Source organism: Ailuropoda melanoleuca, chromosome 7, assembly GCF_002007445.2.
Source record: "Ailuropoda melanoleuca isolate Jingjing chromosome 7, ASM200744v2, whole genome shotgun sequence".
Taxonomy (NCBI): Eukaryota; Metazoa; Chordata; class Mammalia; order Carnivora; family Ursidae; genus Ailuropoda; species Ailuropoda melanoleuca.
The window spans coordinates 131880971-131899287 of record NC_048224.1 but is presented as its reverse complement, the minus strand read 5'-3'; the positions used below and the strand labels follow the sequence as shown (position 1 = coordinate 131899287).

The 18317-nt window shown below is 39.0% G+C and overlaps 1 protein-coding gene and 1 non-coding gene across 3 annotated transcripts in view; both read left to right on the top strand.

Annotated features, from left to right (window-relative positions):
• Window positions 1–18317, top strand: part of FGF14 (fibroblast growth factor 14) — a 593789-nt gene that overhangs the window by 104238 nt on the left and 471234 nt on the right. The window lies entirely within an intron of this gene.
• On the top strand, window positions 3991–4095 carry LOC117803182. The gene has a single exon (XR_004626876.1). It is a non-coding gene; the product is annotated as a U6 spliceosomal RNA (small nuclear RNA).

Here is an 18317-nt window from a genome sequence, read left to right as displayed (position 1 = left end):
GATGATTAGGAATGTACTGTAGAAAATGAAAGCTGTATAACATGATTTTTAGGATTCTTCCTGGTTTTCTATGGACAGAAATTCAATGCATGGCCAACTTACAATAATCAAACCAATTACGTAAATTGAAGTAATCTATAGACCAATGGGAGGGAAACAAATAAAAATGGATATATTAAAATACTTTGAATAATTAATATGTATTCACATTTTAAAAATTTCCACTTTCAAGATGGGAACAGGAAGGCAGAGCTTCCTGTGTACCAGATGTGGTCCTAGGTGCCACCCTTACTCTTTAGTCCTCACCGTAGCCTTAGCAGGGGAAGGGAACTGAGGCATAGAGGGAAAAATAACTGGACTGAGCTCACATGGCTGGTTTTGGGGAGCCAGGACTTGGACAAAGGCAGTCAAACTATAAATATGAAACAAAAAATATGTTGGGATGGGGGCACCTGGGTTTCTCAGTCAGTTAAGCATCTGCCTTCAGCTCAGAGTTCTGGGATCAAGTCCCGCATCAGGATCCCTGATCAGTGGGGAGTCTGCTTCTTCCTCTGCCTGCTTCTCCCTCTGCTTGCTATTCCCTCTGCTCGTGCTCTTCCGCTTGCTCTTGCTCTATCTTAAAAATAAATAAAAATCTTTAAAAAAAAGTACGTTGGGACGATGTCGCCATTCGACTCAAGGAAAAGAAATAGATGTTTGCACAATTAGAAAAATACTGGAAATAAAGAGAGGCGTGGCTAACACAAATTGACAATCTGGAACCAGTAACTGTTCAACGATTCAAACACAAATAGGAAGTGCACTCAATCATATTAAGTAGATATGTTTTCTCATTGGCTCCAGCACTTTCATTGTACCCGATCATTCATAGATGAATGCCATCAGATTTTGACTAAAGCAACCACTGGGATTTTGAGTACATAAAAATTGCTGTGTTCTGTTTGTTAATAGTTTTTTTTTCTCGTGTTTGTGGATGTTAAGTGTTTATTTTTTTCAGATTTCAGGTTTCTACTTCTACATTTCTCTCCCTGAATACTCATGAGAAATTGCTGTACCTATGACAGGTTGCATGATTTTTTCCCCCTCTGTGTGCTCAATTTGTGTATTATTGTATCATATGACATTTTGAATCAAGTGCTGCTAGTACCAAGCTGCTATCAGCAGCTGATGCCAAAAATATTCATTATAACACTTCTCAGCATGCAAGTGAGAGCACTTCAGATCACAGAGACAGAATTTCCAGCCATTGTGCTTTTCTTTTTTCCATATTATAAGCAAAACAAAAGGAGATTTATTAGAAAATGATGCCTTGGTAAAATGTTATAAAACATGCGATTCATCGTTTATGAAGGTCATGTGAAATTCAGCACAGCCTTATAGAAACCACCTCAGAGGCCTTGCCCTCCTTCTTTTCTCTTGTCCCAAATGTTTTTTCCAAGTGGCATCTTTCTTCCGTGTTTGATTTCATTAAGGGGCAAACTATTTACACTTCTGGAAGTAAGCAATACCCTCATGAGGGAACCATGAAATGAGATGTGCACTTACATTTGCCTCTGATATGACTCCTTTATGCGAATAGGCCAGTCAGGACAAATGCAGTCCTTGTGGTAGCAACAAGGGGGATGGGAGGCATGGACGGCTTTCTTCTCTAAAGGAGGACAATTAAAAAAACAAACTCAATAAGTAAGTTTTGTCATTTTCTAATATTAAGAGTGCTGAACCCGCAACCATCAGCAAAATTCTTATACATTAATTCATTTTCCAAAGTGAACACCAAGACTTGGTAGCCAACTGACAAGATGCCAGAAAATGTCACGGTAAAGAAGAGGGAGCCATTCAGTAGCACTTTTTAACATCCGACCTTTCACTTGGCAGTGTCTTCTGGAGGAAGAAACATAGAGACTGTTGAATGGGTTTGAGGATGGAAAAGTGGGATTGTCAGGGAACTGCAATTTGCAGATTCTCTTCTACTGCCATTGAAATGCTGGAGGTTAATATCCTTGCCTCCATTCTTCATGGACCCTGGGAATGCCGTGAGCAAAGGGCTGGAGCTGGGCAAAGGTCATTTTCATCTCAGCTTGATGAATACATACCAAGTGCCCCTGAAATCTGCAGTTCCTGCTCAAATGCTGTGACCTCAGTCTTCCGGAGAGGACCAAAGTCACACATGTCCACTGAAGAAATCAGGGCCATTGCTACTGTGTTCCAAAGGGATGCCAGAACCACCCTTGGCTCTTACTGTGGTTTTCCGCTTTACCCGCCCTGTCTTGGTTGACTCTGTATTTTTAAAAATGTGTTCATATAGAGATGTTTCTTATCCTGCTGAGTCTTAAGCCGTTGCTGTAGGTGCAGTGATTTCTCCTGTCTGGTGTGTGTTAGGCTAACTTTTGAGTTGGAAATCACAACGTCTTACCCAAGCCTTAAAGGAAAAGCTAAGAATTCATGTTTATTGAGTATTTAGCATGTAGTTGACATTGTAGTAAATAGTCTATATGTGGAAGCCCAGAACAAGCTGATGTGCTGATCTTTTAAAAAAATAATAATCTAATCTTATCTGTGGAAGTGGCTTAGGATACTGATCTCACATTTTCCTGTTACATTTGAAATTCTGGAGGATAATAACGTGAAAGATTTACCCTCAAGATGAAGAATACATTTGAATCTTCTGTTTTGAAAAGACATAGAAATTTCCATATTTATTTTGCTCTGGAGTGTATATTAGGAAATGTTTGGCAGGTAAAATTTGACTTCTTTTAAACTCCATGAGTAGCTGTCAGTTCATTTAAATTCATGAAAAACAGACCTTTTATTAACAATAACACAGCCCTGCAAAATTTAGGATGCCATTAGTGGCATATTATCAAGTCGTTTTCAAAAACCTATCGACAAATTTCCAGCATGACAAGAGACTTAAGAACGGGAAGGCTAGTTTAGGATTGACCACTGATTCATGTTAACTGAATAAATGCAAGCCAGAGGAACAGGTTTGCACTGGCTCTGCTCAGTTGGTCTCTCTGCAGTGGTTGGGTTTGGGTGACCTGGGGTCACAAGGCAGGCTGGCTCTAAATCAAGTAACTGTAGAGTCAGCATTCATGTGCTGATTCATTGCAATGACTCCGAAGCATCTCTCTCCTCTTTCGAGTGCCTCCAAGTTGTGTACAGAGAAGGCTGAATGGGCAAGCAGGTGGGGTGGCCTGGGTCCTACACTGCCAATCGTGGTGGTCAAAACCCTAGTGTGGGGGGGCACCTGCTCAAGAACCTGTTGAATCCTTCCAGGTACACTGTAGCCTCCAGCTTCTGAGCTCCTTCTTGCCACCCTCATTCTTAGAATCCCATTTTATTCACATTAGATTCTTGAAATTTTAGCCTCAGTTTTTCCAGTATAGCTTGATGTCATGTGAGGCTCCTTACCTTGGTGGTTGATGATTATCTGGTTCTAGAAAGTTTTATTTATCAATCCATCTACTTTAATTTGTATTTATGTATTTATATATTTTGGTGAACAGATACCAGATTCTTGAGACGGGTGAGAAATAAGCTCCACTAGGCTTCTCTTAGCACCATTGTGCAATCTTCTCCACTTTTTTTCTCCCAAACCTTCTGAACACACTAGCAAGTTCCTTTCTGTCTTCCACTGAGAGCTCTGAATGTGGTTTCTCTGCTCTGAAGATAGGATCAAGCCCGGTGTATACAATGCCCTGAAATGTGTAAATTCCAAAAGAAGAAAATGCTTAGTTTTAACTTTTAAATGATAGTTCACATAGGAATGAAGGAAATTCATAAGGTTATTTTGAGTTAGTGAGTCGGTAGGTAGTTTCAAGAGTTTGTAGCTGGAGAGTTAGAGAATCTATATCAGTTGCCCTTTTTAGCAAGAGCATCTTTTTACTGCTTTTAGAATCATACCCAAGAAAACATGCAGCTTACTAAAAAATAATATTGCTCAATTTCCACCCTCTCTTTGTTTTGATTTTCAAAAATTTGTATGTGAGAGCTCGCTTCAGCAGAACACATACTAGCATTGGAATGATGCAGAGAAGATTCACATGACCCCTATGCAAGGATGATGGGTGAAATTTTTACGTAAAAGCGATACAAAGTGAAAAATGATGTAGTTTTTGAAAATGGTATTGGTTATATAACTTCTATTTGATTTTGGCACCATTGTATGTTCCACTAAAGGACAGTTACAAACTATATGGGTTTGCGTGGGTCCATTGCACAGTTCTCACTGACAGGGTGGCTTTCTGCTGCTGCCATGTCATCTCTATAGCACATAGTCCCGGCAAGGGCTGGTGACAACTGTGTAGACTAAAACAATGATGTGATTTGAAGGGAGGATGGGAAGGGACAAGGCAGTCAAACTGCTGGGAAGGGTGACGTGACCTTGGACCTAGCTCAGGGTCATACCCTATCACTCACTCCAGACATAAATTCAAGACTGCAGCCAAGTATTGCATATGCAGAGAAACACAATGCCACATTGAGGCCGGATTCAGGCACAGCACTAGAATTTAATGGACAAATTGGTTGTTGGCACCAGTGCAAAGTTGATCAGGTCCAGAGTGGCAAAGATGAGCTGTTCCTCTGAACTTCAGGGTTTGGGGACTACTGTGTCCAGAGGCTGGGCTGGCAGGGAGCAGCTGTGGCAGTTTTCGTACCGAGACATGTGGCTGACCTTGGCACTTATTAGCATAGCACTACAGTAGGAAAAGAAAACCGACAAACTCAGAGTAGAGAGAAAAATGCTGGAAGGTACACCACCTGTTCAGATATATGAAATGATAGAAATATATTTTACTACATAAATGAGCACAAAGTGCTTATTACTGTGCTATGAGGTGACTATTTAAAATTTGTGGGAATAATACTTTTCTTCTGAGGGATTTGAAGTACTTTTGTTTTGATTTTCTAAGTGTTATTATGGAATAGTAAAAAAAAAACAACAAAAAAAACCCCAAAAGTAAATATCTTGGTATGCATTTCAAATTCATACAAAGCTGAATCAGTTTGAATTCAGCTTTGAACTTTGAATCAGTTTTCCTCTTAATTATTGAGAATATGAGGATATGTGAGGCTGACTGTCCTAATTATGGCAGATTGTTGCATGCGTTTCCAACAGACTATAGTTCGCAGGCGTACGTGAACACAGACCACTTTCTCAGTCTTTCCTGATTGTGATTGAAGGAAATTAAAAAGCTAGATAAAATAAAATTATTGTTTCAAAGTGATATGGATATAAAATAAATGTTGGGGTAACATAGAAGGTTGAATTTTTAGATTCGTAGACAGATTCAACTTCAAAGACTGTCCTTTGATGGGAACTTTTTTTTATCACCCGTTCTCAAAAGATTTTAGTTTGTTTGTGTAACTTCAAAAGATTCTCATTTATTCACTGATCAAACAATTATTGAGTGTCTACAGTGTGCCAGGCACCGTGCCTGATGCTTGGCATAGAAGTTGATTAAAGAGGGGTTCTTGGGTGACTCAGTCAGTTAAGTGTCTGCCTTCAGCTCAGGTAGTGATCTCAGGGTCCTGGGATCGAGCCCCGGCATTGAGCCCTCCATTGAGCTCCCTGCTCAGCGGGGAGTCTGTCTCTCCCTCTACCCCTCCCCCTGCTTGTGCTTTCTCTCTCTCTTTCCTTCTCTATCAAATAAATAAATAAAATCTTAAAAAAATAGGATGATTAAAGAGAGTTTCTAGCATGCTCAAGTAGTGAAAAGACAGAGAGAGAAAAGTGGAACTCTAGTGACCAAAGGATTATTCTCCCAAAGATAAAATATTGTGGGGGGTGAGTGGTTTAATGGGGAAGGAAAAGGACTAATATTTTATGCATAGTAACAATAATTTTATCAGTCATCTTTAAAATTCTATTTGGTGTCTTTTTGTGTCATCTTGGCCATTTATATTAAAAGCAAAAGCTTTTAATTTTTAAAATGAATTTTTAAAACTAAACATTCAATATGTTGAATTAGACATTTGATTAGACATTAGACTAATATATTTTCTCATTATAGAGATATAAATTGTTATGTGATCTGTCCTACAGTTCTCATCTGAAATTTAAATAAATACAAGTAAAAAATATTTGGGGAGGAGAAGGAAAAAAAAAGACATGACGTCAACAGAGATGTGTTCACAAAGAATTACCAAACAATTTGCATGTTAAAACAGTTCCTGTGGAACAGATTTGTTCACTGTGATCATATCTCAAATAATGTCATAAACTAAGGTGGCTTGGAGATCAAGTCTCAGTGACATTTAACTTCACACGCTCAGTGTAATGCCAGACAGAGCACATGCAAACATGCAGCATGCATATGCAACGTTTTCAGAAAGGTCAGAGCAAACCCAGAATAAATTTATGCAAGGGACTTGGTAGCTTTGAATTACAAGCCTTCTTCCTAATTGCTATCACTATTCTTTTTTTTTTTAATATTTTTTTATTATATTATGTTAGTCACCATACAGTCATCCCTGGTTTTTTTATGTAAAGTTCGATGATTCATTAGTTGCTTATAACACCCAGTGCACCATGCAATACATGCCCTCCTTATTACCCATCACCAGCCTATCCCATTCCCCCACCCCCCTCCCCTCTGAAGCCCTCAGTTCTAGCTCAAATTTATGAACTGTTGTCAACTATGTGTTCGTGATAGGGAAGACTGACTAGGAACAAAACATATGCCTTATGTCCTCACCAGGCTTGAAGGAAGGAAGAAAATGTTTGTCCTCTTTAGAAATGAATCCCAGGGGTAGTGTTCATAGTGTGGCTTCTGTGGAATTACACAAAGTGCTTTAGGCACGTTATATTATTAAATATTATCCATTTAAAATAACAAATACTAGGTTATAATCATAATCTTTTTTGTTAATATCACAATTTCTGACTCAACAGTGAAGTAATTAATTAATCAATAAAGATTTATTGGGCACTTTTTGGGGACCACAAATGAATGGGTTGATGGTTTAAAAAGTAGGGTAGGGGCGCCTGGGTGGCACAGCGGTTAAGCGTCTGCCTTCGGCTCAGGGCGTGATCCCGGCGTTACCGGATCGAGCCCCACATCAGGGCGGCTCCGCTATGAGCCTGCTTCTTCCTCTCCCACTCCCCCTGCTTGTGTTCCCTCTCTCGCTGTCTGTCTCTATCTCTGTCGAATAAATAAATAAAATCTTTAAAAAAATAAAAAAAAATAAAAAGTAGGGTAGCATATAAATTATGGCTTTCATTGATACATTCATTTAACAAATATCCATTAGGCATTTTGTACAAGCAATCCACACTGAGCATTATGAGTGATAGAGTGATGTAATCCTACATGGTCTTTGGCCACAGAAAATTGCCAGGCAAGATGCTCATGCAGAAAAACAAAATATTTCAATGAAATATATGACTATGTGTAATATGCAGATAATAAATGTTGTGCCTATTTCAGCCTTTAAAAGGAAAAGAGGGATTTTATGGAAGAGGAGCACCTTGACCAGTTTCTGTGTGATGGGGACACTTCGAGGAGCAGGGAATTTCTTTCAGGGGGTACAGAGGAGCAGTGGTGGGGAGAATGAAAAAAGCAGAGGGGGTATTGGGAAGGAAGCGCTCATAATGCATTCAGAAGAGAGGATGTAGACACATTTGGTTAGAATAGTCAGTGACTGTCTAGGATCCTTGGTTCCTTAAATTAAAACATCCACAGGTTGGATTACTAAACTCCATCTCTAAGGTTGGAGCCTGTCCAAAACCGTGAGACCAATTTTGCCCTCAGTCAGAGAACGTTCTAGGAATCTCTAATCCATGCTTCAGAGATATACAGTCTAGTTGGTTTTTTTTTTTGTTTCCTTCTGCTGCTGCTCTGCTGTTGAACCACGGTCCATGAAGGGTCCTTGTTACCAGGTCCCTACTGTGGCTCACAGTTCTGCAACTATACCGTTGTTTCCCTTGAAGTCTCTACCTTGGTTTCATGCCCTGATTTACTGGCTGTTTTAACTCCAAATTACTTACCTTTTCTTTGCTTCCATTTTATCATTTGTAAAATGGGAATAAAAATTGTTCCTACCTCATTGAAAGTTGTAAGGTGTTAAGAACATATAGGAGAGTGCCTGGAACTTACTACGCTCTGTAAAAGTACAAAAAATTATCAAAGTATTATTTTGGCTAGTTTAGAAAGATCTGGCTTATCTATTCCCTGACTAAACACAGGCCTAAAAGAGTGAAGAATTTATGAAAGAAATCATTAGAAATACTGGAATGTAGTATACTCACAAATAGTTGAATAAAAAAATGGAGAAAAATTCTGGGCAAAGATTGTGTGATATTAATTCTTAGTGTAACTTTCCAAATTGTTCAGAAACCAAGTTTATTATTGATCTGCTAAAAATACTAATGAGCATTTAACACACCAATCATTAGCTCACCCTGCTTCTGGAAGTGCATGTATGCAAATCATTCCAAGATACTTTTCTAGACTTTTTATCATCTCCAGAGAAACAGCTTCCATGAATATATTTCATATAGCACACACATGCACAATCTGGACATTCTTCTTGATGAGGTAGTGAAATAGCCCTTGAAGCAACATTCATAATTAAAAGAATTGTTCTAATCTGGGTACCAAGAACATTCATCAAATCACCAAAGGGACTATTATGGGGTTATGAATATTATCCTTTACTCTATGAAAAATTTTCTGACATCAGGAGGGTACAAATTTCTAGCTATAATTTCTAAATGAATATACGTGTTCAATTAATGGTCCTCCAAGATTTCTTCTTTCTTTTATACCTTTGGTGACTTTCCTTTGCCTTTTTGCAAAATATGCAGCATATACACCTCAGATAAAGTGGTGAGACAAACACAGACACACACACACAGAAGGTTACATTGCCAGTGAGTGGCAGTCTTGAATATAAGGATTATAAAATGAAATAAATTACTTAATATCACTTAATGTCTCCCTTATGAACATATACATGAGAGAAAAGTAATTCTGATAGCATCTTTTCAATGTAGAATGATTGAGGTAGATAACGAGTTCACAGAAAATATGTCAATGTAAATCTTTGAAAATACTTACGTTTTCCAAGAATGGTCAGAATCTACACTAAATCTGAAAGATATGAAAAAATAAAACTTATGGCAAAGCACTGTTTTTCACTGTGAACTTTTGGATAATACTAGTAAAGCACTTCCTTACAGTTTGCTTCGTATATGCCCCAGTCTTTAAGCCTACATGTCCCTCAAATGGGTTCTATAGATATTGTAGCAGAAATTGCTTGTTCTCCTCCATTATTTGTTCTTCTTTTCTTTTATAGCAATAGATATATATATATTTTTTAAAAGATTTTATTTATTTGTTTGACAGAGATAGAGACAGCCAGCGAGAGAGGGAACACAAGCAGGGGGAGTGGGAGAGGAAGAAGCAGGCTCCCAGCGGAGGAGCCTGATGTGGGGCTCGATCCCATAATGCCGGGATCACGCCCTGAGCCGAAGGCAGAGGCTTAACCGCTGTGCCACCCAGGCGCCCCTATAGCAATAGATATTTTAGCTAAGTACATGACCATGTCCCTGAAGACTATTTCCTAGTTTCCCTTGCAGCTAGTTGTGGTCGTGTGATGAAACCATGCCCAATGAGACATGAATGAAAATGGGGTGAACAATTTCCAAGGCATTTGCTGAAAATAGGAGTAGTATGTCCATATTCTTTTTTTCCATTGGATGGAGTGTGAAAGTGATGGCAGGAGTTGGAACAGTCAGGATATGGAAGGTTGCCTACTGCGGACCACAGAGCAACAAGACAAAAGGAGCCTGGAACCACTGTGTAAGTTTTGGATTGCTTACCTTCCTTGGAGAAAGAGATCGACTTCTACCTTGTTGAAGCCACTACATATTTTTACATTGACAAACTGTACCTTAACCCTCTCAGATATTAAGAAGTATGAGTTAAGACTTATTGGGTAAGTCTTAAGTGGGTAAGACTATTTGGCAAACATTTACATAAAAAAGTAGAAAGTTTTTATTTTCAGTTGCAGGACTTTTCAGAGCTCCTATTGTATGAGTTTTTGGAGTAAATTTCGAAGGGGAGATATGCCCTATTTCTAATTTTTTTATTATGAAGGTCATTTTATAAATGGGGCACCTTATGGACATGTATGTGGAATGCATTTTGAGAACTGCAACTTTAGAAGACGCAACTTTGGGAAGCTCTTAGCGGCTGAACTTAAGACAAATGTTGACTCTGGTACACTGAAGGTAGATGTGGGGACGAGGAAATTTTGGTCTACAGAGCTGTTCTATTTAACATATTGTTAGGGAGCGTTAAGTGTTGTGGAGATACAGATACATTTCTCTAGAAGGAAAGGGAAATCAATATTGTTACAGTTGCTCAGCTAATTATGATGTTAATATAGATGAAATAATGTTGAAATAAGAGTTGGCCCTATGATCCAGCAATTGTGCTACTAGGTATTTAACCAAAAAAATACAAAAATACTAATTCAGAGGGTTACATGCCCTAGTGTTTGTGGCAGCATTATCTACAATAGCCAAACTATGGAAGCGGACCAAGTGTCCATCCACTGATGAACAAATAAAGAAGACGCACTATTATTCAGCCATAAAAAAGGAATGAAATCTTATCATTTGCGATGACATGGATGGAGCTAGAGAATATTATGCTAGGTGAAATAAGTCAGAGAAAGACAAATACCATATGATTTCACTCATATGTGGAATTTAAGAAACGAAACAAATGAACAAAGGAAAAAAGAGAAAGAGTCAAACCAAGAAATAGACTCAAACCATAAAGAACAAACTGCTGGTTACCAGAGGGGAGATGGGAGGGGGATGGGTTAAGTAGGTGATGGGGATTAAGGAAGGCACTTGTGATGAGCACTGGGTGTTATATTGCAGTGTTGAATCACTATATTGTACACCTGAAATTAATATTACACTATATGTTAACTAAGTGGAATTTAAATAAAAAACTGAAAAAAAGAGGTGGCTCAGGTGGTTGCTTATGTAATGACTTATAATGAGATAGGAACCAAGAGGAGGAGCAAGAGTGGAGTCTCTGGCATCTTCTGAATTTATATGTGGGTGGAGTTCATCAGTTATTAAATGGCTAGAAGAAGATACTGTGTTTGCAGTGCCAATATCTGATTTTGTTTCCTTGGTAGAACTGTGAGAGGTGCCTGGTGGAGGAAAGCTAAGTCCTAGCAGGGCATCCCTTGTCTCCACTGGTTGGGACATGGAGATCCTGAGTTATCTGGTAAGATACCCAGAGGGATATGTGCAGTATGCTTTTGGGAAGTAGAGATTGGAAGTAGAGGCTAGGAGCTGGGAGAGACGAGATATCTGGAGAGGTGTCTCAGTGACAGGTAAAGCATGGCATGCATGCGGGATAAGCAAACAAAATGAGGGACAGGATCTGGAAACACAAAGCATTTCAGGCACTTGTGGAGGAAGAAGAACCTCCTAATGACTGAGAAGATAGGATCAGAGTAATAATGGAATGCACAGGAAAAACAGAGTCAAGGATTCTAAGGTGGGGTGAATAGTCTGATGACATGGCTGTGGTCAATGTTCTGGGACTGAGGGATGGAAGAAAGGGATGGGAACAAAGGACAGATTATAAGTTTGCATAATCAGGAGGTTGTTGGTGAGCATGGTGGAGTAGTAGGGCCAGGGCAGGGGAATGGTGGGGGTGGGGATTTGGTTGCTTTGCTTTGAAGAATGGATGACTGTGAAGAGAGAGATGAGGTGAGGCCAGAACATGCTATAACATATATGACACATGCTTACTTCACTGGGCTGTTGAGTACGGTTTTCAGGGAGGGGGCCATCCTTCACTGGACATTTTTAAGTCCATAGAAGTGTTCAAGGGACAGTGGCAGCTGTCCTTTCCTACTACCTTCTGAGACATTCAGAGCCTGCACCCAGGACATTCAGTTTTGACATCACTCTGTTATAGCAAATAGAAGGAATGTTTTACTTTTCATCAAAACAATGGCTTAATTTCATTTAGAATGCATTAAAATTATTTTATAATAAATAATACTCTTGAAACTCAAGCATCTGGAAAAAAATAGAAGGCCACAGCAGAAATAGATGAAATCCAAATTCAGTTCCCCAAGCACTTTGGAAAGTGCCTCTTTGTCCTTTTCTTTTAATGCTTGTCAACTGGAAATTGCTTCTATTCATTCTTGTAACCTTCCTGTTAGGCCCCTTTGAAGTTTACATAAAGCTGACTTAAAACTCTGAACTGCATACTCCGTAGAAGCTCAAGACCCTCTCCCCAATTTCTCTTATTTCCCAAGGGCTCCTGTTTTCATGTTCACCCTAGATGTGTTTTCATATTTTTGCTGGGCTCTAGGTCTGACTTTTATTTCAGCTACTGGAGCCCGTCATACTTTTCTGTCCCATGCATGCTCAGAAGTGAAACCAAAACTACCATTCCTACAAGACATTGGTGTGTATTATGGCTTTACTGAAGGTTTGCAAAGATGAAGGTAGTTTACCTTGCAGACCCAAACTCTGGCTTCATTAATAATTCAGTGCCCTGACTTCCCTGCCACTTGGAATTTTTTTTTTACTGACTTTTCTGCATGATCAAGCCTTTCTGTTATGTTGCTGCCCACTGTTTCCTCCACTCTCACTGACGACTTGCCCGCTCTCCTCTCTAGATGCCCCCTTACCCTCCAGATTCTGTTAACATCTCGTGGAGCAGTCATACTATCACTTGGTTTTGCTGCCTTCACATAAAACATCCTCTCAGGTTACACTTCCCTGCTTACAGTAGTCTATCCAGGTATTTTCTTAAAGACCGTTCTCTCCCTTAGGGGAACTCTGATGCCAGCTGTTAAAATGACATTTTTTTCAACCTACTACACAATTTTTTAAAGATAAATATGTTATTTATTCTTCAGTGGTTGACATGTCTGGAGACTGCTGAAATAATTGCCTATTTTTCCTGCAGCATGTGGTCTAAGTAGGGACTTATTTGAACAGACTGAATAAAAGAAATAATAATAATAATTTAATACGTACAGAGTTGCAGTCACAATATACTGAAATATACTTGTAATTGGTATTTACCATGTAGAGAGCTTCTTCCCTGATATATTAAATCATGCACAGAGTACAGTTTAAGCCGGGTCTCTGAGTATCACGTCACCAAGCCCATCTGTTTCCAGTAAGGTGTAAACTCTGCAAACAGTGTAACATTTGGGAGCAGACTCTGAAGGTGTCCAGTGTATTCGGTAGGAGCAGGGATGCTTGGATATTTTTCAGGGGAGCCTAGGTACATTTCAAATGGAGTTCCCAAAGGATTTTATTCTGAACAAGACATTCATAGCTATATTATAAAACTTAGACTTTAAACTGTGTTGTCTCTGAGAAGGGTTTTATTTTTTTATTTTATATTTGCTTTGTTGGGGGGAGCAAGGCAGAAGAGAGAAAAAAAAATCACTTAGTATACATTAGTTACTGTGCCAGCTGCTGTATTTGTGGTATTTGATTTTATCCCCACAATTGTACCAAGGGAGAGGTTAATGTCCCTATTTTCAGATTAGAAATGTGGCACTTAGGGAGATAAGTATCTCTTCTATGGTTGCATCCAGAAAAGGGTCAAGTTAGAATTCATCTCAGCTCCAACTTGCCAGGATAGTCCCAAATATGGAAATCTCAGTGCTCCATTATTCACTTTTTGAACTTAAAAGTTTATATTCCTATTCTTTCTCTCAAAAAATATGAGAGATTGTGGATTTCTGCAAGAGGAGGAGTAAATGTCAGTTGTAGGGAGAATAAAACTGTCTCAACAAACGAGTTGAGTCACTGGACTCTTTTCCTTTCTATGTGTTCTTTTTCCTCAAAAACTAGTCATTATCCAAATACATGAATATTCCTGTTCTTACATGGTACTCTTCAAAATGGGAAACATATTAAGTAGCATGCTTAATAAACACGTGATCTTGTTCTTTAGAGAGATAGTATAGTTTCAGGATTCTGAGCAGGGCCCAGCACCCAGACCGGTGGGTTTGAATACCTGATCACCCATGTTAACTGTGTGAACTTAGGGAAGTCACAGATGGTTCTCTCTGTGGCATGGTTTCCTCTTCTCTTCAAAGATGATAAAAGATAAGAGTACTATTTCATAAAGTTATTGTGAAGATTAAAATGTGCAAATGTGTGGAAAGTACTTAGAACAGTGTTGTTATATTCAGTAAGGGATCAATAAGTTTATTAATATTGTAAGTTGATGAGGGACAATAGACAATAGTAATAAAGACGCTCATACATAGCTCACAGTTGGAATATTAAGAACACTCTGGCAACCAAACTGATTAAATATAATATGTAAATTTTGTTAAAATATTGCTAATTTTAGTATTATTTTAATAGCCAAAAGTTGGAAATAACCCGAACCCCTAACAATAAAGAATTAAACACATAAGCGTGTGTGTGATGGTAACTAGTAAAATAAATGCATTGTGTGGAACGGGATTAAAATATTGTGTAAACTTGAATCAATCTTATCTGTCTCTCCATTTATCTGTTTGTCCATACATATGCATATAAAGGACTGGAAGGAAATACAGCTATAAGTTAACAATAGTCATTTCTCGGAGCACCTGGGTAGCTCAGTGGGTTAAGTGTTCGACTCTTGATTTCGGCTCAGGTCACGATCTCAGGGTCCTGGGCTCAGCCTCTGCGCTCACGAGGAGTCTGCTTGTCTCCCTCTCCCTTTGCCCCTCCCCCTGCTCTCTCTCTTATATAAATAAATAAATCTTAAAAAAAGAGTCATTTCTCAATAAAGCAATTACAGGTAACTTATTTTTTTCTCCAATTTTCTTCCGTAAGTTCTCAATACTTTTATAGTCATGAAAAACCATTGAAATAAAATATAAAATAAGCCCAGTTGGTGTATAAGTCACAAAATATATAATACAGGTTGTCACCCCATCTTCCTTCCCTAGACACTGTGCAAGCCACTGCAGGAGGGGCTTCAGAGCCTGTGTTTACAGGTGGGCTTACTGTGCACTTCATCCTTACACCCCAGGGCAGACGGTGCCAGACCTTCTGTATTTGGTGGAGTGTGATTCCCGCTTTCACAATTGCTGTTTGCTTTCAATCCTTTATCTTGAAAATTAACAAAATGCACATTATGATAGGGGCTAAGAGGAGCTTTGCAGAGGAACACATACCCTGGAGTTTAGTGAAATATACTCTTTTTGCACACAAAGTATATGTAGAGTGAGGGTTACTTCTGGGGGTTGAAAATTCTGCATTTTAGAGGATTCTGATTTTGTTTTCTGAAGGAAAGAGGCATTTTGAACCTATTCCTGGCTGTTGGCATTAACTACCCAGAGTGCTAATTAAATGGTTTAGCTCATAAAAGATTAACTTTAGGGATGGCTTAGGAGGTGATGTCAATGTATATTGTTGTTTTGTTCACTCTTATCTTAGGAGCTAACTTTGTAGAATTTTTAACTTGTCCACTGCTTATTCTCTGAGGGGCAGACCCTTGGGCCTCAGGAGACGGCCGCCAATTAACTTTGCAATTCTGCACAAACCATTTCATACCTCACGGGGCCTCTCTTTCTCCTTCTGTAAAGAAAGGGACCCTTCAGAAATCTTAGCCCGTGACCAGAAAGCCTCTTTTCCTGGGCTGCAGATGTTAGCGGGATCGCGTAAAGGACTGGAGCTGCATTTGTGCTATTTCATTAGAATTCAGTTATGGAACCTGGTGGCAGAGACACTTAAGCTGAGGGATGGGTGGACCCCCACCTTTCTGCAGTTCTTACAGGGGCTCTTCAAAGACTCCTGTCAGCCTGAGAGAAGCATTTACTCTAACGGTCACATTTACTTCTTGGGCCAATCATTTTGCAAAGTGAACTGAACAGATGTGATCCCAGCCGTATGTCATTTCCTGTCTAACTCAGATAATAATGACCTGGAGAGGGATAGTAAGGATGTAGATTTTAAAAATACATGCCTTAAATGAGATCAGTTACATAAGCAGGCTAAGAAGTCACAGAATGCAGGAGCACCTCTGCAGGTTCTCTTTGGCTGATGAGAATACGCGTCAGAGAAGAGTTTGAACAGCTGTAAAATTTGTGGAAAGGGGTATTCAGCATTCGACTTTGTTCCCTTTTCCCCTTGGTGAGATTCAGGAAGTGACTGAGGTTATAGAAGGTCTTCCCTCTCCTGAGATTCTCCTGGCGTGGAATGCTTTCCAGCAGGGTAGTGGAGGGCAAAAGAGCAGAGCCTGGGGCTGGCCTCCTGATCCTGCCTGGAGCCCTTCCCAGTTCCTCCCCCCTGGGAAATGGAAGATTGGGTCTGCAGGGCACAGGCTGGACTGGTGAGTTAAGCTTAGGAGGGATCTTCTAAGTGACCCCCGTAGGCGTGGCATGGGACCAAACGCTGCTTGCACATGTGATGGAAGGCATCAGTGCATTGCCCACTCTCCAGGGGAGGGAGGAGAGTTTGAGACAGGAAGTAGATATGGGACAGTCTTTCCTTTATGATAATGAGTGGTGGCTTTTCCAAGTTTTGGATAACTTTCAGCTTAAACACAACTTTAGAATTAAAACAGGGGTGTATAAATTTTTTTTTTTAAGATTTTATTTATTTATTTGACAGAGATAGAGACAGCCAGCGAGAGAGGGAACACAAGCAGGGGGAGTGGGAGAGGAAGAAGCAGGCTCATAGCAGAGGAGCCTGATGTGGGGCTCGATCCCACAACGCGGGGATCACACCCTGAGCCGAAGGCAGACGCTTAACCGCTGCGCCACCCAGCCGCCCCAGGGATGTATAAATTTAAGGCAAAGTGATATCGCGGTTATTTAAAATAGGAATATAAAGTCAATAATGATTTCTAAAATAGATTTTCTTGACAGGCATTCTAAAATAGAATTTCATCAACCACAATCTCTGTTGTCTAGCATCTGTTTAAAAATAAGATTGATAAAATTGGCCATATTCTGCTAATGTGGCAGTTGATAAAATTAATCTGCAGATAAAATAATTGAAATTAGAAACGAAAAAAAATCAGGCAAAGCCTTAACCCTTGCATCATCTCTGATATACCTATAGCAAGCATCCTTGACTTCGAAATCTATACATCTTGGCCTCCATTAGTTTTATAAGGGTGCCTATCAGCACAGATACCCATAGACACACACCCAAATTAGTCAAAGTCACATTCTCTTGTTATTAATGGCAACACTAAGACCTTGCAACCTCTGATTTTTTGCATCATTTACTGTCAACTTTAAAAATGTCATGTTAGTAACTAAACACATCATTCATGTGTTGCTAGTTGCTTATATAAGATATTGCTTAAATAAAAAGTTCTCCAAAAAATTCGGTGTTTCAGAAAGAAGGCTGTTGTATGCCATGACAGTTATGTGTTTTTTAGGCAACTTGAATAACACACCAAAGGCTTCAAAACTCTTAAAAGGATAAAGAATTATTTGAAGTGACAGTGAATGAATAGTTTTTTCAGAGCTGCAGAATTTTTGTTTGATGGCCTGTAGAGAATGTAATAAACTGTAAGAAAGGTTCCATAGTCTAAATACATCAGTAGTTTAGAACAGACTCTGAGATCTTTGCTGAAGTGCTTTTGATTTAGTGATCATGAACTAATAATATATATGTGTATATATATATATACACTCTTACAAGTATATTGTGTATTGTTTAATATAATATGATACACAAATTTATAATTTTACAAATTTACAATTTATATATTTTTTGTTTTACTAATAACTTTATTTAAATAAGACACAGGAACTTCTATATGGAAAAAAAAAAAACAAAAGCCACACATTTCCTTGTAAAGCCATGTTATGTAGTAACTCAAATACTGTTCAGTGCAGTGGCTAGAATTAAACAGTACATAATAATTATATGTGTGTATCAATTTCCAAAGTAGGCAGCCAAAAATTCCCCGAAAACCCTAGTTGGTATAACTTCGTAGTTAGGGTAAAAACACAGTTATTGAGACCTCACTCTGCAGTGGTGTTCCCTAATATCATCCCTTGCAATCCTAAAGACAACCTGGAGTGTCCATGTTAGTAACAAAAAAACTAACTCTGAGATTGAGTAATTTGCTGAAAGCCATTCTGAGTGACTTGGAAGTTCATTGTTGTTTCGTATCCCACGGTGCTTCTTAATACTGGTATATTCCACTTCCGTCTTTGCATAGTAGTAAGATGGTTGCTCAAAAAGTGGGTATGATGCAAGTTTTTTGTTTGCTTGTTTATTTGTTTTTACTGTTTATTGCTCTTAAATCCAATTTGGGAATGTGTTGTTTTTATCATGACCA